The 19,228-nt window shown below is 38.8% G+C and overlaps 1 long non-coding RNA gene across 1 annotated transcript in view; it reads right to left on the reverse strand.

Moving 5' to 3' along the window:
• The window catches only part of LOC111539329, a 32,784-nt gene extending 16,432 nt beyond the window's left edge, over positions 1-16,352 (reverse strand). The window contains exon 1 of the long non-coding RNA XR_002730638.1: positions 16,095-16,352. This is a non-coding gene — a long non-coding RNA (uncharacterized LOC111539329). The remainder of the gene's footprint in view (positions 1-16,094) is intronic.
• Positions 16,353-19,228: the final 2,876 nt, after the last annotated feature.

Genomic DNA, 19,228 nt, shown 5'->3' on the forward strand with positions numbered 1-19,228 from the left:
CTGGCAGACAGGAGAATCCTCAGATCAGATTGGCCTTGTCCCACAGGCAAAATATCCCTGTTCTATACAGGTCCAACAGTCAACAAAGACCAAAGCCTCCTAGAGGAACATGGCGAGCCTTGAGGAGTAGGCATCTCTGGCCATGCTCCATTGCAGCCATTCCCATGCCAAACCCTATGGGTTCCATGCAGGCTGTAATCCCATCCCTGCTAACTCTCCAAGCCATTCTCTCTGCCAGCTTAAATGTCCATGGGGGTTGCCGGCAGGTCTCCTGCAGCCAGGATTCTGGAAGTCCATGGAAAGAGTGGTCCACTGCATACCTATTTAACTCACCCTCCCTCAGGAGCCACTTGGGGGCAGGAACAAATACTGGAGCTCACTATTTTTTATTTACATATGTTATAGGTATATTTATTATACTCTCCAAAGTCACCCCAAGAGACATAAGGAAATAATGAAGAGTATCATGGCAAACAATAGAATAGAACAAATAACCAAAGAAATTGAAGGAGAGTGAAAACTTAAGGTCCTACAATTCATAAACCATTTAGATATTAAGTCCACAAATTCTTCAAAGGCATATTGTAAATAGTAGGCTAAATTCATGATTAATAAAAACTATTTAACATGATTATATTTTCTATGCTAAAGTTTTATATTAAAATCATCTTAGTGCCTCCTTCATCCTGAATAGGTAAGGCTGAGAACACCGTAACATGAGTATCTCCAAAGGAGGGCATTTTCTGATCAGGATAACACTTTTCATAGATTCCCTGATTATGATAGTAGTAAAAATTCTAGATGATTCTTTATTATTTTTTGTTTAATGAAATCAAAAGTTAACATACTTTCTTATTCTAAGATGCCATTGACTGTCATGTGCACTATTAATAACAAATTTGGGTACAATAAATAAACATTAAACATTCACATTGAATTTAAGACTCATTCCAGTTATGGAAAAATAAACCATGGGCAAAGTACATTTTATCGTTGAGGATACTGTACTTTTAAAATAGCTGATCTGATTTCAATGAGTTCGCTATTTAGTGATTTTGAGGCAGTAAATATCAAAGTATTGGATCTTTTTTGCTCTCATTTGCTTGACTTCAAAATGAGATTATTCTTGCCTTTCTGAAAGTAGAGAAAGAAAAGGGCTAAAGGAGGACAGGGCAGAACAGATAATATTTGAGGAACAATTCTAGCTCTAAGGCTCTTAGGTTACAGTTCCATGTCTCTCAATAACAATAAAATTATTGAAAGGGAACAGATGCTCATTTGATTAATTCATACAAACACTTGTTTTAACTTTCATTCTCATCTGAATCTATTTGCAGTTCTCAGAGAATTTCTACCTTTGTAACCCATGATTTTGAAAGGGACTTTAAAAGTTGATGATTTTAGGAGTTGATGAGTCATTCTTTCTTCATAAAATCTTTGACGACAAGCTCCAATAGCTAAAGTAGACACAGCTTCCAATGAGCAGGACAGCAGCTCTACTTCTAATAAGTTAATCCAATGGTTTTTGTCATGAGCAAAACAAGAAATCATGTTTTTAATAATACTAAAAGGTCGCTGCATCTTGTTAACATCTGGAGTTCAATCACTTCTGTGCTAAAAACCGGGGAATGCTTCAGCAGGGCATAAATCTTGCCCCTTATTGTACATACGATCCAGATGCCGGAGGAGAATTAACGTTTGTTTGTAACACATCTGGTGTCGGCAGCTTTGAGTAAGCTCTAATAGAAAGAGTGTGGAACTAACGCAGCATTACACCTTCACTCAGGCCAGGGGTTCTAGACTGAAGGTAAAAGCCTTCAGGTGTCCCTTGGGGTTTAGCAATAAACTGCACTAATCAGCACTGGCATTGTGTTAAGTGCAGGGTGTTTTGAATTTTCCACATCAGTTTTGCAGCCCTGTAACTCTACATTCCAACTGTCTGCTTTTGACAACTTTGTAGATTTGCCACCATCTTAAGCTCCAAATGAAAGAAAGGCCCAGATTCACTGTCAGAGTTCAGACTATCCCATAAAATGGGGGAGGACACATGATTACTACCAGAGCAGTAGTGAGCAAATAATAACAAGACTAGCCTTATCTGTAGATATAAAAAGTGACTTGGTATCCTATCCATGAAAAGCAATAGAATGAAGTAGAAAGAGTGCAGAATTTCAGTTGGGACATCTAAGCTCAAGTCCTATCTCTGGTATGTGTGCAGAAGTCCAAAATTAACTGGGTCATGTTTTCTCACAAGGGATGTGTAAGAACCAAATCAGATGATGACTTTTGTAACAAAAGGATCAGGTCCAAATTTCCTGGAATAGTATTTTAATTAACTTTGTAATATAACCTTCCTTCCCAACCTTTGTTATCGTCAGCATATTCTGGGTTTTAAACTATAACAAATATCTTGCACCTTAAAAACCTGCCACATAATTTGATGTTTTACAGTCTTTGTCCATGTTGTTCCTATTGGTAATAATGTTTTCTTCAATCCATTATTAATTTCTGGACACTTTGCACTAAGATTCCTTCTTTATAAGGCACTTGTGCATGTCTCTAGCATAGTAGTACTTTTTATGGAGTATTATATATTGCTCATTGTTTTCTATGCCTTTCTCCTTGGCTGGACTGTGATCCTACTTCATGGTATCTGTGAAAGAAAAGGTGGTAACCATTAGAGGCACTTAATAATAAAGTCTTTTTTTTTTTTTTTTTTTTGAGCTAGTGTCTCGCTCTGTCACCCAGGCTGGAGTGCAGTGGCATCATCTCAGCTCGCTGCAATCTCCCCTTCCCATGTTCAAGCGATTCTCCTGTCTCAGCCTCCTGAATAGCTGGGATTACAGGTGTGTGCCACAATGCCTGGCTAATTTATTTATTTATTTATTAGTAGAGATGAGGGTTTACCATGTTGGCCAGGCTGGTCTCGAACTCCTGACCTCAAGTGAGCCACCCGCCCCAGCCTCCAAAAGTGCTGGGATTACAAGCATGAGCCACCACGCCCAGCCCATTTAATAATAAAGTCTTAAGGATACATTTCATGTTGTTGCAGATAGCCTCCAATTAAATCACACTTCTATGAGAAAGTTATTTGTGATGGTCAAATGATATGGCAGCAAATGCTACTGGGTAATTGGGGGATTTTATAGTAGGATTTAAAAGAGTACCTAGCTAACTGTAAATGTGTTTTTATGATGGTGTTATGCTCTGTCGGGGGTCAGGCTCTGAAATCAGAGAAGTAAGATGCTCCCACCGGCAGAGGCATATAGGAACCAAGATCATCTGAACCAAGGACAGATTCATGTGTCCTAATTCACACTGTCTGGCTCATGTGTTCATTGAGGAAAATGGTGGGTAAAATCTTCCGCCCTGTTCAAAGTGTTCTTCATTTTAAGTTCGCACAGCATGTATGGTTGACTGAGTTAAATATGCATATGACATGGTTCCACTAATCACATGTTTTAAATTTGGTTTTTGTAACTGTAACTGGAAACCCAGAAGAGGCTGCTTTCCAATTTAGACTTGAAAACTGCCACAGCACCAAATGAATCATATAGAATAAAATTATAAGACATGAACATTGGAAGAAAAAATGCAGAGTACAAAAGTAAGATTTTAAAAGGTATTAATGTCTCAAAGAGACTGATTTCTAGTACTAATATGATTCTAATAACTTCACTTTGTTTTTGGAGAATGCTTGTATATTTCTCAGTACTTTCATATGTCTTTCATTCATTTGTCTTCCCTGCCTACCTGTGGAATAATAGGCAACACCACACTTAGGGTGGAAGGAAAAGCAAAGAATGGATACATCAGTCTAAAAATAGCCACATAAGTTATATCAGTTTTCCAGTAGAAAGTTTTCTAGCTTATAAAGACATTATGGAAAAGAGCTTAGATTGAAGAAGACATATTTAATTCAGGTATGAAGAATAAATAACTAGTAGAAGATAAAACTAATGAAGTGGTGAAACACACACACACCCAAGGCTGACAGAATTCACAACCAACAGATCTTCACTGTAAGAAATTTAAAAGAACATGTTCTAGACTGAAAGAAAATAATAAAAGTTGAAAGTGCAAGAAGCAATGAACATCTTTGTGAAAGGTAAATATGTAGATAAAGTACTGACTGTTTAAAGCAAGAACAATTGCAGTATTTTATGGGGATTATCACATGCAGAAACATACGACAATAGCAAAAATGGCAAAGGGTTAGGGAGAGCTGTTTGGAGAGATGGCAGGGACAGAAACTCCAGCCTACATGGAACTCAGAGGGTTTGGTGTGGGAATAGCTGCAGTGGGACATGGTCAGGGAGGCCCATCCCCTAAAGCTCATCACACTCCTCTAGGTGGCTTTGGTCTTTGTTGACTGTTGGACTTGGAGAGAAAAAGGCTTTCTTGCCTGTGGGATGGAGCCAGTCTGATCTGAGCACCCTCCCGTCTGTCAGCCTCTGCCAGAGTCCCTGCCTGGCCATGCCTACTTTCGGCACAGTCTCAAATGCCCAACCAGGGTGCTTCCTGGTGGCTGCCACCATAGTTCCTTTGTGTGGTGGCTCATGCCTGTAATCCCAGCATTTTGGGAGGCCTAGGCAGGCAGATCACTTGAGGTCAGGAGTTTAAGACCAGCCTGGCCAACATGGTGAAACCGTGAAACCCCATCTCTACAAAAAAAAAAAAAAAAAAATTAGCTGGATGTGGTGGTGTGTGCCTCTAATTCCAGCTACTCAGGAGGGTGAGGGAAGAGAATTGCTTGAACCTGGGAGGTGGACATTGCAGTAAGCTGAGATCACGCCACTGCACTACAGTCTGGGTGACAGAGGGAGACTGTCTCAAAAAAGGAAAAAGAAAAAAATAAAAGGCAGGGGGAATAAAGGAGTGAAGGACATGAACAGACACTTCTAAACTTCTAAAAAGAAGACATACAACTGAGCACGGTGGCTCACGCCTGTAATCCCAGCACTTTGGGAGGCCAAGACAGGTGGATCACCTGAGGTCAGGAGCTCAAGACTAGCCTGGTCAACATGGTGAAACCCCATCTCTACTAAAAACACAAAAAAGTAGCCAGGCATGGTGGTAGGCACCTGTAACCCCAGCTACTCTGGAGGCTAGGCAGGAGAATCATTTGAACCTGGGAGGCAGAGGATGCAGTGAGCTGAGATTGCGCCATTGCACTCCAGCCTGTGTGACAACAGTGAAACTCTGTCTCAAAGAAACAAACAAACAAACAAAAAAAGAAGACATACACATGTCCAACAAGTGTATGAAAAAATGTTCAACATCACTAATCATTAGAGAAATAAATATCAAAACCAAATGAGATGCCATCTCATACCAGTCAGAATAATGCCTATTACTAAACAGACAACAAATAATAAATGCTGGCGAAGTTGCAGAGAAAAGGGAAAATTTATACACCATTGGTGGGAATGTAAATTAGCTCAGCCACTGTGGAAAGCAGTCTGGAGATTTCTCAAAGAACTAAGAACAATCATTTGACCCAGCCATCTCATTACTGGGTATATGCCCAAAAGAATATAAATCATTCTACCATAAAGACACATGCACGTATATGTTCAACACTGCACTATTCACAATAGCAAAGACATGGAATCAACCTAGATGCCCACCAACAGAGAACTGGATAAAGAAAATGTGGTACATATACACTATCAAATACTATGTAACCATAAAAAAAGAAGAGATCATGTCCTTTGCAGCAACATGGATGGAGCTAGAGGCCATTATAATAAGCAGATTAATGCAGGAACAGAAAACCAAATACTGCATGTTATCACTTATAAGTGGAAGGTAAACCTTGAGTAGACATGGATGTAAAGACTGGAACCTACCTGATTGTGGAGGGTGGGAGGAGGGTGAGGATCCAAAAACTACCTATCAGGTATTATGCTTATTATCTGAGTGACAAAATAACCTGTATACCAAACCCCCACAACACTCAATTTACCCATATAACAAACTAGTACATGCACCCCCTGAACCTAAAAGTTGAAAAAAATGCTTTGTAATTTTTATTTGTCATCAATAGTAATTTATCCTTTGTATTAATTCAAAATATTAAAAGCAGCTCACCTTTTACCCCTACATACATGTATTTTTTAATGGAATTTTGTGTTAATATTCCCAGGTACCTAAAGCTACTCTTAACCCACTATCTGCATCCTCTACCTTTCCTAAAAAGCCTTCTTCCAGGATTTCCTAAATGTAAATATAAACAGCTTACATAAATGTAAGCATATTTTTATGCAGCATCCAGCCATTCTTGTATTTAATCAGCAAAGAAAAAGTAATGGTAAAAGCCCAATATTCCCATTTTGCTACAGGTTACATTTTAGAAAATAAAGTTAAAAAGCAGCAACACCAACACAGACTGTTCTCATTTCAATTTTCTTTAGTTTTTTCCTACTGCTGTTTATTTGACAGAAAGTCAGTTGCTTACTGCGGGGTGACTGCATGAGAAGAAATTTTTAAAACATTAATAAAAATAATACCTTAAAGTATGTGGCCCTTAATGCAACAGTAGCTTTCTTTTTATTAAACAAGTGTAAGACAGGGAAGGAGGACTTGAGACTTGATTTAAGCCTCTAAGCATTAGGCCATTTAAACTCAAAGAGTTGTAGGGAAGAAAAATAATTTTTTTCTTCACCCCTCTAAGGTTCTCCGTTGAAACAGACCCCTTAACAAAAGACAGATTTACAAGAAAAAAATAAACAGAAGTTTATTAACATGTATACCTCATGTATAAATGGGAGCCACCCAGGGAATGAATAATTTTCCTAAGAAGTAGCTTTAAGTTCACACATCATCTTCAACTGAAACAAAGAAAGAAGGATATGGGGGAAGGCCTATTATGGGGAGATGCACAGAAAAAAAACACGGTAAAACAAGGGTAAGGTTACTATGCAGACTTAAATTAGTGCCTTCTCCACTGATGAGGGTTTCTAGTGATTTCTTTTTTTTTTTTTCTCTCTTTTTATTTATTTATTTATTTATTTTTCTTTTTTTTTTATTATACTTTAAGTTCTAGGGTACATGTGCATAACGTGCAGGTTTGTTACATATGTATACTTGTGCCATGTTGGTGTGCTGCACCCATCAACTCGTCAGCACCCATCAATTCATCATTTATATCAGGTATAACTCCCCAATGCAATCCCTCCCCCCTCCCCCCTCCCCATGATAGGCCCCAGTGTGTGATGTTCCCCTTCCCGAGTCCAAGTGAACTCATTGTTCAGTTCCCACCTATAAGTGAGAACATGCGGTGTTTGGTTTTCTCTTCTTGTGATAGTTTGCTAAGAATGATGGTTTCCAGCTGCATCCATGTCCCTACAAAGGACGCAAACTCATCGTTTCTTATGGCTGCATAGTATTCCATGGTGTATATGTGCCACATTTTCTTAATCCAGTCTGTCACTGATGGACATTTGGGTTGATTCCAAGTCTTTGCTATTGTGAATAGTGCTGCAATAAACATACGTGTGCATGTGTCTTTGTAGTAGCATAATTTATAATCCTTTGGGTATATACCCAGTAGTGGGATGGCTGGGTCATATGGTACATCTAGTTCTAGATCCTTGAGGAATCGCCATACTGTTTTCCATAATGGTTGAACTAGTTTACAGTCCCACCAACAGTGTAAAAGTGTTCCAATTTCTCCACATCCTCTCCAACACCTGTTGTTTCCTGATTTTTTAATGATTGCCATTCTAACTGGTGTGAGATGGTATCTCATTGTGGTTTTGATTTGTATTTCTCTGATGGCGAGTGATGATGAGCATTTTTTCATGTGTCTGTTGGCTGTATGAATGTCTTCTTTTGAGAAATGTCTGTTCATATCCTTTGCCCACTTTTAGATGGGGTTGTTTGTTTTTTTCTTGTATATTTGTTTGAGTTCTTTGTAGATTCTGGATATTAGCCCTTTGTCAGATGAGTAGATTGCAAAAATTTTCTCCCATTCTGTAGGTTGCCTGTTCACTCTGATGGTAGTTTCTTTTGCTGTGCAGAAGCTCTTTAGTTTAATTAGATCCCATTTGTCAATTTTGGCTTTTGCTGCCATTGCTTTTGGTGTTTTAGACATGAAGTCCTTGCCCATGCCTATGTCCTGAATGGTACTACCTAGATTTTCTTCTAGGGTTTTTATGGTATTAGGTCTAACATTTAAGTCTCTAATCCATCTTGAATTAATCTTCGTATAAGGAGTAAGGAAAGGATCCAGTTTCAGCTTTCTACTTATGGCTAGCCAATTTTCCCAGCACCATTTATTAAATAGGGAATCCTTTCCCCATTTCTTGTTTTTCTCAGGTTTGTCAAAGATCAGATGGCTGTAGATGTGTGGCATTATTTCTGAGGACTCTGTTCTGTTCCATTGGTCTATATCTCTGTTTTGGTACCAGTACCATGCTGTTTTGGTTACTGTAGCCTTGTAGTATAGTTTGAAGTCAGGTAGCGTGACGCCTCCGGCTTTGTCCTTTTGACTTAGGATTGTCTTGGCAATGCGGGCTCTTTCTTCGTTCCATATGAACTTTAAAGCAGTTTTTTCCAATTCTGTGAAGAAACTCATTGGTAGCTTGATGGGGATGGCATTGAATCTATAAATAACCTTGGGCAGTATGGCCATGTTCACGATATTGATTCTTCCTATCCATGAGCATGGTATATTCTTCCATTTGTTTGTGTCCTCTTTGATTTCACTGAGCAGTGGTTTGTAGTTCTCCTTGAAGAGGTCCTTGACATCCCTTGTAAGTTGGATTCCTAGGTATTTTATTCTCTTTGAAGCAATTGGGAATGGAAGTTCATTCCTGATTTGGCTCTCTGCTTGTCTGTTACTGGTGTATAAGAATGCTTGTGATTTTTGCACATTAAATTTGTATCCTGAGACTTTGCTGAAGTTGCTTATCAGCTTAAGAAGGTTTTGGGCTGAGACGATGGGGTTTTCTAAGTGTACAATCATGTCATCTGCAAACAGGGACAATTTGACTTCTTCTTTTCCTAACTGAATACCCTTGATTTCTTTCTCTTGCCTGATTGCCCTACCCAGAACTTCCAACACTATGTTGAATAGAAGTGGTGAGAGAGGGCATCCCTGTCTTGTGCCAGTTTTCAAAGGGAATTTTTCCAGTTTTTGCCCATTCAGTATGATATTAGCTGTGGGTTTGTCATAAATAGCTCTTATTATTTTGAGGTACGTTCCATCAATACCGAATTTGTTGAGCGTTTTTAGCATGAAGGGCTGTTGAATTTTGTCAAGAGCCTTTTCTGCATCTATTGAGATAATCATGTGGTTCTTGTCTTTGGTTCTGTTTATATGCTGGATTACGTTGATTGATTTGCGAATGTTGAACCAGCCTTGCATGCCAGGGATGAAGCCCACTTGATCATGGTGGATAAGCTTTTTGATGTGCTGCTGAATCCGGTTTGCCAGTATTTTATTGAGGATTTTTGCATCGATGTTCATCAGGGAGATTGGTCTAAAATTCTCTTTTTTTGTTGTGTCTCTGCCAGGCTTTGGTATCAGGATGATGTTGGCCTCATAAAATGAGTTAGGGAGGATTCCCTCTTTTTCTATTGATTGGAATAGTTTCAGAAGGAATGGTACCAGTTCCTCCTTGTACCTCTGGTAGGATTCAGCTGTGAATCCATCCGGTCCTGGGCTTTTTTTGGTGGGTAGGCTATTAATTGTTACCTCAATTTCAGAGCCTGCTATTGGTCTATTCAGGGATTCAACTTCTTCCTGGTTTAGTCTTGGGAGACTGTAAGTGTCCAGGAAATTATCCATTTCTTCTAGATTTTCTAGTTGATTTGCGTAGAGGTGTTTATAGTATTCTCTGATGGTAGTTTGTATTTCTGTGGGGTCGGTGGTGATATCCCCTTTATCATTTTTTATTGCGTCTATTTGATTCCTCTCTCTTTTCTTCTTTATTAGTCTTGCTAGTGGTCTGTCAATTTTGTTGATCTTTTCAAAAAACCAACTCCTGGATTCATTGATTTTTTGGAGGATTTTTTGTGTCTCCATCTCCTTCAGTTCTGCTCTGATCTTAGTTATTTCTTGCCTTCTGCTAGCTTTTGAATGTGTTTGCTCTTGCCTCTCTAGTTCTTTTAATTGTGATGTTAGAGTGTCAATTTTAGATCTTTCCTGCTTTCTCTTGTGGGCACTTAGTGCTATAAATTTCCCTCTACACACTGCTTTAAATGTGTCCCAGAGATTCTGGTATGTTGTATCTTTGTTCTCACTGGTTTCAAAGAACATCTTTATTTCTGCTTTCATTTCATTATGTACCCAGTAGTCTTTCAGGAGCAGGTTGTTCAGTTTCCATGTAGTTGAGCGGTTTTGATTGAGTTTCTTAGTCCTGAGTTCTAGTTTGATTGCACTGTGGTCAGAGAGACAGTTTGTTATAATTTCTGTTCTTTTACATTTGCTAAGGAGTGCTTTACTTCCAATTATGTGGTCAATTTTGGAATAAGTGCGATGTGGTGCTGAGAAGAATGTATATTCTGTTGACTTGGGGTGGAGAGTTCTATAGATGTCTATTAGGTCCGCTTGGTGCAGAGATGAGTTCAATTCCTGGATATCCTTGTTAACTTTCTGTCTCGTTGATCTGTCTAATGTTGACAGTGGAGTGTTGAAGTCTCCCATTATTATTGTATGGGAGTCTAAGTCTCTTGTAAGTCTCTAATGACTTGCTTTATGAATCTGGGTGCTCCTGTATTGGGTGCATATATATTTAGGATAGTTAGCTCTTCCTGTTGGATTGATCCCTTTACCATTATGTAATGGCCTTCTTTGTCTCTTTTGATCTTTGATGGTTTAAAGTCTGTTTTATCAGAGACTAGGATTGCAACCCCTGCTTTTTTTTGTTCTCCATTTGCTTGGTAGATCTTCCTCCATCCTTTTATTTTGAGCCTATGTATGTCTCTGCATGTGAGATGGGTCTCCTGAAGACAGCAGACTGATGGGTCTTGACTCTTTATCCAGTTTGCCAGTCTGTGTCTTTTAATTTGAGCATTTAGTCCATTTACATTTAAGGGTAATATTGTTATGTGTGAACTTGATCCTGCCATTATGATATTAACTGGTTATTTTGCTCATTAGTTGATGCAGTTTCTTCCTAGCCTCGATGGTCTTTACATTTTGGCATGTTTTTGCAGTGGCTGGTACCGGTTGTTCCTTTCCATGTTTAGGGCTTCCTTCAGGGTCTCTTGTAAGGCAGGCCTGGTGGTGACAAAATCTCTAAGCATTTGCTTATCTGTAAAGAATTTTATTTCTCCTTCACTGATGAAACTTAGTTTGGCTGGAAATGAAATTCTGGGTTGAAAATTCTTTTCTTTAAGAACGTTGAATATTGGCCCCCACTCTCTTCTGGCTTGTAGAGTTTCTGCCGAGAGATCTGCTGTCAGTCTGATGGGCTTCCCTTTGTGGGTAACCCGACCTTTCTCTCTGGCTGCCCTTAAGATTTTTTCCTTCATTTCAACTTTGGTGAATCTGGCAATTATGTGTCTTGGAGTTGCTCTTCTGGAGGAGTATCTTTGTGGTATTCTCTGTATTTCCTGAATTTGAATGTTGGCCTGCCCTGCTAGGTTGGGGAAGTTCTCCTGGATGATATCCTGTAGAGTGTTTTCCAATTTGGTTCCATTTTCCCCCTCACTTTCAGGCACCCCAATCAGACGTAGATTTGGTCTTTTTACATAATCCCATACTTCTTGCAGGCTTTGTTCATTTCTTTTTCTTCTTGTTTCTTTTGGTTTCTCTTCTCACTTCATTTCATTCATTTGATCCTCCATCGCTGATACTCTTTCTTCCAGTTGATCGAGTCGGTTACTGAAGCTTGTGCATTTGTCACGTATTTCTCGAGTCATGGTTTTCATCTCTGTCATTTCATTTATGACCTTCTCTGCATTAATTAGTCCAGCTGTCAATTCTTCCACTCTTTTTTCAAGATTTTTAGTTTCTTTGCCCTGGGTACGTAATTCCTCCTTTAGCTCTGAGAGGTTTGATGGACTGAAGCCTTCTTCTCTCATCTCGTCAAAGTCATTCTCTGACCAGCTTTGATCCGTTGCTGGCGATGGGCTGTGCTCCTTTGCAGGGGGAGATGCGCTCTTATTTTTTGGAATTCCAGCTTTTCTGCCCTGCTTTTTCCCCATCTTTGTGGTTTTATCTGTCTCTGGTCTTTGATGATGGTGACGTACTGATGGGGTTTTGGTATAGGTGTCCTTCCTGTTTGATAGTTTTCCTTCTGACAGTCAGGACCCTCAGCTATAGGTCTGTTGGAGATTGCTTGAGGTCCACTCCAGACCCTTTTTGCCTGGGTATCAGCAGCAGAGGTTGCAGAAGATAGAATATTGCTGAACAGCGAGTGCACCTGTCTGATTCTTGCTTTGGAAGCTTCCTCTCAGGGGTGTACTCCACCCTGTGAGGTGTGGGGTGTCAGACTGCCCCTAGTGGGGGATGTCTCCCAGTTAGGCTACTCAGGGGTCAGGGACCCACTTGAGCAGGTAGTCTGCCCCTTCTCAGATCTCAACCTCCATGTTGGGAGATCCACTGCTCTCTTCAAAGCTGTTAGACAGAGTCGTTCGTGTCTGCACAGGCCTCTGCTGCTTTAGCTGTGCCCTGTCCCCAGAGGCGGAGTCTACAGAGACAGGCAGGTTTCCTTGAGCTGCTGTGAGCTCCACCCAGTTCGAGCTTCCCAGCGGCTTTGTTTACCTACTTAAGCCTCAGCAATGGCCGGCGCCCCTCCCCCAGCCTCGCTGCTGCCTTGTCGTTAGATTGCCGCAGACTGCTGTGTTAGTAAGGAGGGAGGCTCCGTGGGCGTGGGCCCCTCCCAGCCAGGTGTGGGATATATTCTCCTGGTGTGCCGGTGTGCTTACAGCGCAGTATTTGGGTAGGAGTTATCCGATTTTCCAGGTGTTGTGTGTCTCAGTTCCCCTGGCTAGGAAAAGGGACTCCCTTCCCCCTTGCGCTTCCCAGGTGAGGCGATGCCTCGCCCTGCTTCAGCTCTCGCTGGTCAGGCTGCAGCAGCTGACCAGCACTGATTGTCCGGCACTCCCATGTGAGATGACCCCAGTACCTCAGTTGAAAATGCAGAAATCCCCGGTCTTCTGTGTTGCTCGCGCTGGGAGATGGAGACTGGAGCTGTTCCTATTCGGCCATCTTGCTCCGCCCCCTCTAGTGATTTCATCCATCTCTTCCTGGTACAGAGAGGAGATGCTTTTACCAACGAGTATTTCCTTTATAGATGTTAATTTCCCTAACAAAAGGGTAAAGGTAAACTTCTACTCTGTTTACAGAGCTCCTCCTGTTTGTAAGATTTCTTTAAAAAGCTAGGTGTGGTGGTTTAAGCCTATAGTTCCTGCTACTTGGAAGGCTGAGGTGGAAGGATCCCTTGATCCCAGGAGTTCAAGGCTGCAGTGAACTGCCATGCCACTGCAGTTTAGCCTGGGGAACAGAGTGAGACACCATCTAATCCTTAAACATTTTTTTTAGGTGGCATATTTTGGTCTCCTGCAGTAGCTATGACCATATTGCCCTCCAATAAGGTTTAACAATGTACCCACCTACTAATTATGTATAAGAATGCCTGTCATTATCCTCATCGGCACAGTATGCTATTAAACTTTATGATCTTTGCCAATCTAGTGTGTGACCAGGGGTCACTAGATTTAGTATTACCCCTTTCCATGAGTATTGAATGTAATTTTTGTGTTTCTCTTGTATGAGTCTGGTTAAGTATCTTTCTACCTGTTGAAACTAGATTTGTTTCCTTCTTTTATTATAAACTATTCATTTCAACTCTTCCGAGACACCTGTTTTATGTATAATTCCTAGGCATGAAGCTGTGTTTTTATTAGATCAAATCTGAAAACAACAAAAACTTAGGAATAAGTTAACCAGAAATAAATAAGGAGTGAGGAAAATTTTTAAATGCTCCTAAGAGTCACAAAATATACATATATATTCATATACACACATAGCATAAACACACATGAACACATACACACTTAAACAACTGGGAAGGAATACCATGTATTTGAAAAGAAATACCCGCAAAATATGAAAGTGTCAATTTCACTTAATTTATAAATTTGATATATTTGTTTTAGAGGGTTGATAAGACTAAGCTAATCTCTAAAGATCATCGGAAAAATAAGCAAGTAAAAATTGCCAGAAAATTTCTGAAAAACTAAATCAATAAAGGAAGCTATTTCTATCATATTTTAATATGTATTATAAATATATTAAAAATTTAACAGAATTTTTTAAAAAATTGATACTTGTATATGAATAGACAGATAAGCTTATGAGAGAGAAAAGAAAATCCAGAAATAGATTCAAATACATATAGTTACATAGTAAAAACACAGGAACATTTCAAAGTAGCATTGAAAATATGGATTATATATTAACCTTATGGGAAAACTGCGTAGCTACCTGAAAAAAAAAAATAGATTTATGTCATTTACCAGAATATATCTGAAATTGATCAAATATTTAAGTATAAGAAATACAATTGTAAAAGTAGTAGGAAAAAAGCCATGAAAACATTTTATTCTTTCAAGTGAGAAAGTTTAAATAGAAAAAAAATCCAGAGGTCATTAAAAAATTGATAAACTTGATACAAAAAATTTAAAGAAAACATTCTACATGGCAACAATCACAATAAAGTTAAAATCAGGCAAAAATGGTGAGAAAATACTTGCATAAGAAATAAAGAGATAATTTCTCTAATACATAAAGAACTTCTATTTATCAATAAGAAAAAACTCAACCATTCAGTAAATTAATGAGCAGAGAATGTGAGCACACTGATCATAGAAAAGAAAATATAAACAGCTCTGAAATATATTAAAATAAGTTCAGAGTTGAAGGAAACACTCTTTATACATAGATTGTGAACATTTAAACCAATAAAATCTGTTTGCAGGGCATTCTGACCATGCCTGTCAAAATTATAAGTGCACATACCCTTTAACCTAGCAATTCCACATTTAGAATATACTCTACAGATTTACTCATACATATAAAAATGAAATGTATACAAGATTATTTATTGTAACTTTGTTTATAAAAGCAAAATATAGTAGTCTTCTAAATATCCATCAATAGAATATTGCTTATAGAAATTATAAGGTATACATATAATGGTATATTATGAATAGTAAATAAGGAATAAAAAAGATTTTCATATATAGATATGAGATGATCACCAAAATGTTTTTAAAAGAGAAAATTATGTAGAACACTGTATATAATATACAAACATTTGAGTAGAACTTGATAGATAGATAAAATACATATTTCAACCCCAGCCACTACATTTCAATATGAACAGACCACATACTATTCCCCATATACATCTTTTTGTTACCACTATTATAATTTTGATTACATTATTCCCTACATAGATAGACTTTCATCTTGATTTTTGCTTGCTAAAATTCAACCCATCTTTGGATCCTGTAAATTAACCTTTCTCTTCTGTTCTTGCAATACAACTTTCTGAATCTAGGTTCTTTCTTCTAATAAAAACTAGTAAAATCTATTAATTCCAGTAACACTAAAGGAAGAGAAGGGAGGGAAAAGGAACAACTACCAAATACATATCTGCCAGACACTTTAATGTCCTATGACATTTAATTCTAGACAACTTTTTAATTCAGGTTTTATTCCAGTAACAAATGTTGTTACCAGTTTGAGAAGATTAGAGAATGTTCGCAATGTCACAAATCTGATAATAGGAGGTACAGAGGTTTAAACTCAAGTATCTAGGATTCTAAATCCTTTTCTGACTATACAACCTTGTACTTGATGGAATTTCTGCCACATTTCTTTAGAATCCGAACCTTTGAGATCATCTAGTTTGACACTCTCAATTGACAAATGAGGGAAAGAAAGCAGGAGAGGTTAAGAGCTTTGCAAACTAGTTTGTTCGTTTCAGTGGGGTTGGATAGGGGTCTATAAAAACATATGTATGTAATTAGGACTAGGATGTAAGGTCAACTTGGTACTTTACACTTTTATAATAGAATTTAGGATTAACAGGATAATTGATAGTCTTTAAAATTAAAAAATTGGCACATACCACAGACAGGAGTTGTTTCAGGAATCGAAAGCATAAACATCTGAGAATGAATGTCTATCTGTGAAAATTAACACCCATCCATAACGTTCATAAGAATTATTTAGTGTCATTAACTGTTTGCCAAGCATCTTCCTGTGCTAAAGACAAAATGAGTTTTTGACATTCTCGTACAAAGTCCATGTGCCCTACAATAAAATCCTGAGGTCTCCAGCACTTACTTGCCTCCTCCCTCCAATATCTGGCTCCCATCCCACAGCCTCTACCACACTGGCTCAGGAAGTAGGCAATTTCCTGCCTTGGCTGAGCCGGATATTAAGACTTCTTTGTTCCCTTATCTCTGAGAAATAACACCCCTCTGAAATACTCCAATAGCTGACTGATTCATGCTCAGATTTACCTAAAGGACTCTCTGCTGTTCTTTAATGTTAGTGTTGGCTGAGGCAGAGCAATTCACCCACATTCTAATCGTAAAATGTCGTGGGGTGATATGGAGCACTCTGGATAATTATAGTTCGTAGACTGTCTAATATTAGAATAAATAAGATTTTTTTTAAAGAACTATTGAGCTAGGGGATCTTCCTCTCTGCTCCCACCTCCCCTCACTGACCCATCCACAAACAAACCCATTTTATGTCCATTTGCATTTATAAAAGCATCCCTTCTCATACAAGACATCTTAAATAGATTCATTCATATTGGTACAGACTAAACTGAAATTTCTAGGCTGTGTAACACAGGCAATTTGACTATTCTCCTTGGAGGCAATACATACAGAAATAACAACTGCTGACAACTTCTTGGTACCTCCAAATGTATACAGACACATGACATATCGATCTATACACATAGCCTGTGTTCTCTATTTGACTGATGGTTAGTAATACCATCTGCACATCCACAGCTTGTCCAGTTTCCAGGTTTCTTCCATTTAGTGGAATGTTCTTAATACAATATTCCTATTCAACACTTCAAAGCCCTTTCAAAACATTTCACTTCTCATGTAATGCATGCCCTACATTCCAGCTTCTTTTGTTTGGAGTTCTGATACGAGGAAAAGCTAAAAACAATACATCATGATAACCAAGCCCAGAAAATGCAATTTAGAAGTAAAAATGATGGGAACACAATCTTCCCTCTTCCTTCACTGGCAAGGTTAAATGAACCAAAATATTCTAGAACTAAGAAATTTTAAAGACGATTTAGTCTCACCAGCTCATTTTACAAGTTGGGGAACTAGGTTCTGGGTGGTGAACAACATTTTAGGTTGTGGAATGGAGTAAGTTCCAGGTAAAAGAAACAACATCTGCATAGACACAGGGATGCTGATTGTGCCACCAGAGGAAGACTTTAACTCGATGGGCTATCAGGAAGAAAAGAACAGAAGATTAAATAAGTAGAGTTGAACAAATTTACAAGGGACCTTGGAATTTCCATTTACAATTTGTGGGTCAATTTTCTACTTTCATGAAAATGTAGACATTGAATCATATAGATTAGATTTGGAAAAGAACTCAGGATCTCAGCTCTTATTTTGTTCCTTCATAATACTTTATTTAGTTATAATTTTGTATTAATTTAACTTTAAAATTTTTGTCATTCACTAGTTTGTAATCTTCATAGCATCTGGCACAGTTGACAGGCATACAGTAAGTACTCCAAAACTATCTGTTGAATGAATGAGATTATCTGAATTAACTTTCTGCATAGAGATGGCATCTTTTCTTAGACTTTCCTGAACAGTTGACTCTGTGGTCTCTCTGAAAATACTCAGTGATGAAGTGTGGCTATCACCAAGGTCCCTGCCAGGCCATCCTTACTGAGAAGGTGGTAACTTCTTTTGGAAGAAGGAGGACAGACTTTAGGTTACCAGGACAGTCTAGGCCCAAGAACATTAGAATATTGAATATTTCTATGTTTCTAGTAGGCACTAGTGTTTAGTTAAGATGCAAGGAAATGAAGTATGTGAGGACGTTTTTGTACTTTTTCAAAAAGCTCTATAGAATTAGGCATTACTGGCCGGGCTCAGTGGCTCACACCTGTAATCCCAGCACTTTGAGAGGCCGAGGCAGGCAGATAACCTGAAGGTCAGGAGTTCGAGACCAGACTGCCCAACATGGTGAAACCCCCATCTCTACTAAAAATACAAAAATAGCCAGGTACGGTGGCACACACTTGAAATCCAAGCTACTTGGGAGGCTGAGGCAGGAGAATCTCTTGAACCCAGGAGGCAGAGGTTACAGTGAGCCGAGATTGATTACACCACTGCATTCCAGCCTGAGTGACAGAGCAACACTCCATTTCAAAAAAAAAATAGGCATTACTAGATACATTTCACATATGAGGTAATTGAGGCTAAGCTTTGAGTACTTTATTCAAGGCAACACAACACACAGTAGTGAAATTAATTTGAAATTAGGTCTGGGCTTTGAAGATCAGGTTCTTCCTAACCTGCTACACTGCCTCTATTAAAAAATATAAAACAGAATTGTTACCCTCAAATGAGACACAATCTAGCTGGAGAGACAGATTCGGAAACATCTGTTATCATACTTATTGCCAGTATGTAAAACGCACTAAGCACAGAGATGCAAGCTGTTCATTCTTCCTGGAGTTTGAAAATGTCATGAAAGGTTTTACCAAAGAGGTGCCTCCTGACCTGTGAAGGTGATTGTCAGGTGGAATCAACCAGACTCAACCAAAAAAGTTTCTCGAGGAAGAAGTCCAAGAACTCAATGCTGCCAGATTTTCTCATTGGGTCATAATATGTCCCAGCCAGGCTGGGGGCACACCTAAGTCAATACGCAATAATTTCAACGGAATTTTTATCAGATTTTGCTTGCTTGCTATGTGAGTACCCCTTCAACTTCACCCTGTCACCCTACATGCACACACACACACACACACACACTCACATGGAAAGAGAGAGAGAGCAACTACCAGCACCATATACGTCCTATTGCCATGACTAGATAAATTGCCTCAATGCCTTTTCTACTACACTCGCTGCCTCTGACCATGAATAAATAAGGTACTCCGTTTATGTAAATATAAGAGTGTAGCTAAAGGAATTTTAAATGCCAGACATGGTCAATTTAGCTGTTTTAAATGCTGCGGTGACTAGCCTGCACCAAACT

The sequence above is a fragment of the Piliocolobus tephrosceles genome, chromosome 1, assembly GCF_002776525.5.
Source record: "Piliocolobus tephrosceles isolate RC106 chromosome 1, ASM277652v3, whole genome shotgun sequence".
Lineage (NCBI taxonomy): Eukaryota > Metazoa > Chordata > Mammalia > Primates > Cercopithecidae > Piliocolobus > Piliocolobus tephrosceles.